General features: G+C 37.3%; 1 non-coding gene across 1 annotated transcript in view; it reads left to right on the top strand.

Annotated features, from left to right (window-relative positions):
• The window catches only part of LOC106867317 (uncharacterized), an 18,473-nt gene that overhangs the window by 5,907 nt on the left and 5,832 nt on the right, over window positions 1–6,734 (top strand). The window contains exon 2 of the transcript XR_008266539.1: window positions 3,980–4,080. This is a non-coding gene — a transcript (uncharacterized LOC106867317). The remainder of the gene's footprint in view (window positions 1–3,979; window positions 4,081–6,734) is intronic.

The raw sequence follows: 6,734 nt of genomic DNA, 5'->3' as shown, positions 1-6,734 counted from the left end.
CCCTCTCTTACATCCACCTTCCCCTTCCCCCTCCATCGTCAACACCCCCTCATGAGCTCATCCCACCACACCCCAACACACTCCTACTCTACCTTCCCACTCCACCCCATCCAATTCCTTACATGCTTTCCCCACCTCCCAACACCCTCACATCAGATCACACCAATACCCTCACATCACACCACGCACACACTACAACTGGCCAACTGCTTTCTCCCCTCCCCATTTTCACACTACATACGTCAAGATCACCAGCATTCTATCTCCCACACACAGCCCCTCGTTCTTCGATCACCGTTTGTTATCTCCCCCTTTTCTTAGCTCTCCTGAAAAAAGAATTTCTAACTTCCGGTCAGCCGTTATTAGCCATTATTATGATTGACCGTTGACTGAACACTATTCAATTTTTTTTCTCCGTGTTTTTCTCCTTGTCTCCGTATTCTTTCTGTTGAAGAGCGTAGCTCGAAACGTCAAAGACTTTCCGTATTCCTGAGCGTCATACTAATACATCCTTTTGTTATTTACACCACCTGTCCGCGTCTGTTGTTGTTTTTTCGTACATTCTCCCATATATATATATATATTTATGTGGAGAATGGAGAAACAAAACACAAGAAGAAGCAATTCGGTTGGGCTAGTTAGCCATTGTTTAATTATGTGGAGATTATATAATGAGTCATTTACGCACGTTTCAATTTGCCAAATGGTTTGGCAGATCTCTTCAGAATGTTGAGGAGTATGTTAAGAGTTCATGGTGTGAGAGATGTAGGAGGAACAATTAGTGGATATATTAATGCATATGGTGGTATAATAATAGCGTTAGGTAGCCTTACGTTTTAGTTGAAGTTGGGTTGGTCTTCCTGGAGGGAGATGTAGGATGAGTGCTATTTAAGCTCATAATTCCGATTTTAATCAAATACATTTCCATGTGAGGATTGAGGTATGTGTCGTATATTTGCAGCAACGGCGGTGTTAGTAAAGGGGAGCAACCCTAAATTTAGGTGAAAAGGGGGCTAACTCTGGACTTTTTACTATTTAATTATAATCAATTATACTTAGAAAAGGAAAATTCTTTTTTACATATTTAATTATACTTAGGAAGTGGAATGTATTACATATTTAATTATACTTAGAAAATGAGTATTTATTAGCGTGAAGACAAATTGGGCTACATTCATATCTCCTGTTTAAAAGTTCATTCCTAGCCGTTAGGATTTTGAGACGCTCAGTTAGACAGAGGTCACAGCGTCTGTTAGTTGGGTTATAGGAATTAGCTACTTTTAGTATGTGCCACTTTAGTTTATATTCTATCTTATTGTCGTTTAGTTCCCAGATATACCTACTAAGTCCTGTTGAATTTGTCTTATTTCTATTTCTAAAGCTAGATAGGTGCTCATTATATCTAAGCCATATTTGGTATTTCGTCCTCCCAATGTAAGATCTAATATGGCTGTGTGTGTGTACGTCGCATTGGTAAACTATATTTTCGGTCTTACATCTATTGGAGACAACACAGAAAAAAATAAGAAAATGGAGAAAATGTCACACGATCACAAATACAAACAACACGAAAATAACAACAGGTGTCTTTCGACTAATATGGACAAGTTAAGTCAAGCGTGGAGTGAAAGGCTTGAGACAAAAACATAGATGAAAGTCAGGAGACAGGAAAATAAGGTATATTCTCAGGCCGAGAAAGGGAGATCATGCTTGGCCGAATAACTGTCACATGGAAGGAACAGAGAGAGAGGTAGGGGCAGAGGGATTAAAGAGTTAAGGTAGGAACTAGAGGGAGAGAGAGAGAGGAAGGGACAGAGGGAAAGGTACAAGGGAGATAACGAAGGAAAGTAAAGAGATAAAAGAATGAGAATACCAGGAAATGTGAGAGACGGAGAGCGAAAAAAAAGAAAAGAGGGAAGATAATGTATATATATATATATATATATATATATATACATACATATGGATGCTAATCTTCTAGATCAGCTAATTGTCATCAGAAAATGGGAAAAGAAAAGTTGACTAAGTTAGCTGCTACAAAGAACTGGACCCCCATATCTTTTAAACCCCTCTTTACCAATAAGCTGACCAACCCATGCCATCAAACGTTGTCTTTTATAATGCTAAATATCATAAACTGATAAAGATATTTTAATTTGTTACAATGATCACCTTTTCCATCAATTTAATCCACACTACTTCTTTGTAGTCAATATTTTTTGACGAGGTTTTCGCTATAAGATTCTCCCCACCCCCACCAATAGCTCCTTCTTTTGAGTACAGTTATTGAATAGAGTTTTGCAACCATATTTGAAATATTTTGATCCAAATCAATTTTAGGAGTTACCATTGTTTCATTACTTAAAACCTCACAACTTTACATCCTAGCTAATACCTTTTAGGAGGTTTTCATTAAAAGATTTTTCTCAATGATCAGATTCTTTTAAACCTATATAATTTATGTTTTTCTTTTAAAGTAATTTAAAGTCAGTTCTCTGCCTTCTTTTCTCATTTTTGAATGAACAAAATTTCAATTATTTCATCTGAAAATGTTGCTGAGGACTGAACCACTCTTGCTAAAGAACTGCATTTTGTTTGCCTAAAAACTGAATTAGTGATGAAGACTATAAATAGCTTGCAAGTAAATAAAAATAGACCTTAAGAATATGTTCACCCAGTGACGCGGTGGAATGATATATTTACACACACACACACACACACACACACATACACGCACGCACGCACGCACACATGCATGCACACACACACACGTACACACACACACACAAACTCACAAATAAGTATATATATAGAAAGGGATGGAGAAAACAGCGTGCAATGTAATGCAAAAAAGTCCAAGCCGTTTGTCAGCAGCCACCTTGTGCTAACATACTGCCACAAAGATATTTTTGAACCAAAAGGGTAAGTAATCTCAGATGCAGTGATCTGAAGATTAATAGGAGCAACAACATCTTGTTTCATGCACATACCACCAAGATGGTTACAATGTGCAGGTGAATGGCCGGGTAGATTCTGGGAACTTTCAGGTGCAGGAGCTGCTGTGAGGTAAGTAGCTTGCTTACCAACCACATGGTCCCGGGTTCAGTCCCACTGCATGGCACCTTTGGCAAGTGTCTTCTACTATAGCCTCGGGCCAACCAAAGCCTTGTGAGTGGATTTGGTAGACGGAAACTGAAAGAAGCCTGTCGTATATATGTATATATATATATATGTATATTTATTTATTTATTTATGTGTTTCAGCCAAGTGGCTGCGGTCATGCCCCCTAACATCGCTTGACAACCGATGGTGGTGTGTTTAGATCCCCGTAACTTAGCGGTTCGGCAAAAGAGACCAATAGAATAAGTACTAGGCATCCTAAGAATAAGTCCTGGGGTCGATTTGCTCGACTAAAGGCTGTGCTCCAGCATGGCCGCAGTCAAATGACTGAAACAAGTAAAAGAGTAAAGAGTAAAGAGTAAAGAGTAAAGAGTAACAAGAGATCAGAAAACTATGCTTCTCCGCTAGCAATATATACACCTTCTCAACTCTGACAGCCTTCCAGCCAGTGGCCCATCAACGATGGAGGGTGGTAAAGCTGTAGAGGCTGGTAGTAGTTTTCAACTCATTAGACTGAAGCAACAGGAACATGAAGAGTCTTGCCCAAGCCTGCAAAGCTGAGGTATGATCCATAATTCAACATATATGGTGTCTCCCCCTAGTTGATGAACAGATTGTTTAATTGTGACCAATCACACTGTAATGAGCAAAATAATGAAGTTAAACCTAGAGACAAAACACAATGACTGTTGTTAGGTTTATTAGTGCCAGAAAGAACATTCAGCTATAAATAATACTTTAGATAAACTGAACTTTCCAATATTTAGGTCTTTTTTGTGATGTTTTAGAGCCATTGTCTTCTGTATATTGTTGAAATTAAGGAAATTTTAAAAACAGTTTCAGTTTCTTTCTTTTTTAGCATATTTTATTCCAGACATGGAGGTTGATGAGAACATAAAACAAATTATGAGTGATAATATTCAATTCATAGTGGAATTTATCCAAAAATACCCACAAAAGGTAAGTTGTTTTTTGTATTATCTTCTCAAAGTTTGACTATTCATTTCTTGTTTTATTCACAATTTGAAATGTTCCTAACAAACCACATGTATTTGTCCATGATATTTCATAACTCTCTTTGCATCTTTCCTCTAATCCACATCATTGTTAACTTTTTATAAATATTTAACGAAACTTTGATGGATGTCAGAATTGATGGAATGTGAGTGAGAGAGAAGCCCATCATCACACACTGCGATGGAATATTCTGACAGGAAATATTCAGTACAAGAGACGAGAGACAGAGGGAGTCAATAGGTGGATGGTTTTATTGTTGTCAAGGGCTACACCATTTCTTTTGGAGAAGATGTCAAACATATGAAAACACTGGTGTGTCACACATAAGGATCAAAACTCTGTTGATCTGGCTTTATAGAAATGAACTGGTGCTCACTGAATAGAGAAAGATAACCAAAGGGATAAAGATGGTGGTTGTTTATGATATTTTACTTCATAACTGAAATATTCAAAATTAGAATAACAGGATGGTAGTCAGCAGATGAGACACTGTCTACGAGAATATAGAGCAGGGCTTCTCAAATCAGGTAATACTGTTCCTAGGTGGCGGCAGTGGAAGATTTCATATGTATATTGGGGACAAAGGGGACAATGAGGGTATGTATATATGAAACCCAAAGAATGTGTACCTGGGTTTGGCTGAAGTCAAATGCTAAAGGTTGCATCAGAAACTAAAGTGAAGAGGTAGTGCATCAGATATTCAATTATTGTGGGGTGGTGCTATGGTAAGTAGTCACCCACATAAAGACTAGTACCCAAAACTAAATTACTCTGACCTGGTATTAAACGTATGAATATTAAAAGTGAGAGCCATTGAAACACAGCAGCAATAGAAGAGGGCATTGAAAAACTGTTAATAAAAAGAAAAGGGGCCATAGTTAAAATTGCTTGAAAATTACTGGTATTCGGTCACCATGGTTAGGGAGTGGTGGGAAGAATGATTCTGTCAAATTTTTGGAGATTCTCTTGGTAAGAGATCAGAAAACGTGGCTTTAATTTCAGAGTTAAGAGAGCTGACGGATGGTGAAATGTAGAAAAAAAACATCCTTTACTTTCTTAATGACCATCATATATGTTATTTTAATGATGGATGAATGTCTGCCAGTTAGCAGTGACTGTCATAAAGAGGTTTTCAAGATCTTCCCTGAGCTTATGCATGAATTGAACAGTCGTCCTGTGCCTCCTTCACCTCCCTTTCTCTGCGATCAACTGCCGATAGAATATGGGGCCCTTCTCTAAAACCATTCTCTAACTCAAGCATTTCAAAGTAGATGTGTTTTCATTCTTTGTCAATAGATCTCATGCTGCTATCTCATTAGACTAACAACATCCAAGGATCCATGTTTTGGTTCAGACATTCAATCCCCACCACTCTCTCTCTTGTCTGTCTCTCTGTCTGTCTCACGCTCAAATTTCCTTCTTCATTATAGCAGCTGATGGAAGTTCTGCTACCTCAGACATCAGAGACAACACATCATTGTAGAATTTCATGAGCTTTATCAGTGAATATCATATAACTAAAATCCTGTCTGAAGTATTTAGAATCTACACAATTATTCCCAAAGGTCTTGATCCTTCAGAGATCTTCGCCTGTTCAATTACTTTACACACCCTTTTATGGTCTAATCTCTACAGATAGTTTGATTAGATGGTTTCTGTTATTTACCTGTGTATCTCCTACCATATCTCGCACACTGGCAATCTTGTTCATGTTCTCTTTCACTTCATATTTGATATCGTGTAACAGTAATATACTAGGGAGTCTCTCAATTAATTTGTTTTTCCCTTCCTTCAGTCAGACAAAATTGAGATTGTAACAAAGTCAGACGTCTTAGGCTTAATAAGAAAGACTTATTCATCTACAATGAAATAGTAAATTTGTATTAATCTCCCTAAATATTGTTCTATTTACCACCCCCACTATGAAAGGACAGAAAGCAGCAATAACTCATGTAAAGAAAGACCCCCAATGGTAGACTAAAGTGCATGCCATAGTACAAAGGATGAAATACATAAAGACAGAACAGGGAAGAGTAAAAGAGCCATTAAAATAGTAAGAATGCACAGGAACATCAGAAGTTGGGTTGGCGAATTTTGGGAAATGTGGAATTTTTGAAGGATAAAGGGTTCTGGCTACTAACAACCATTTTTGATTGTTTATTCTGTGCTTTGAAAATTCTGACCATAAAGAAATAGCTTCTGAAGGTCATGGGTCCTACACTGTTTTTTAAATATTATTTTATAAACATGACTGAGGGTGGAAGAGATATTCCCTTCCAGAGGTGGTCACAATTGTTGTTGGAAGAATTTGTGTATCGATTTCCAGAAAAGATATACATTTAAGATATAAGTGGGTGAGAAAGGTATTTGCCTGGATTTAAGTTTGTGGACTGCTTCCAGTTCCTTGATATTCTGGACAAAACGAAGATTCCAGATCGAAGATGTAGACCATGAATACATTTACCAATATGGAATTTTTCTCGGTGGCTTCGTAATGTTTAGACATTCATTCAGTGTGAAGGAGAAAAGTCATGTTTCGATTTTCTCCCTTAAAATAATCATATATATATACATATATATATATATATATATATATA

This window comes from Octopus bimaculoides, chromosome 22 (assembly GCF_001194135.2).
Source record: "Octopus bimaculoides isolate UCB-OBI-ISO-001 chromosome 22, ASM119413v2, whole genome shotgun sequence".
Classification (NCBI taxonomy): Eukaryota; Metazoa; Mollusca; class Cephalopoda; order Octopoda; family Octopodidae; genus Octopus; species Octopus bimaculoides.
Note: the sequence above shows the minus strand (reverse complement) of the source record. Positions and strands in the feature narration are given on the sequence as shown.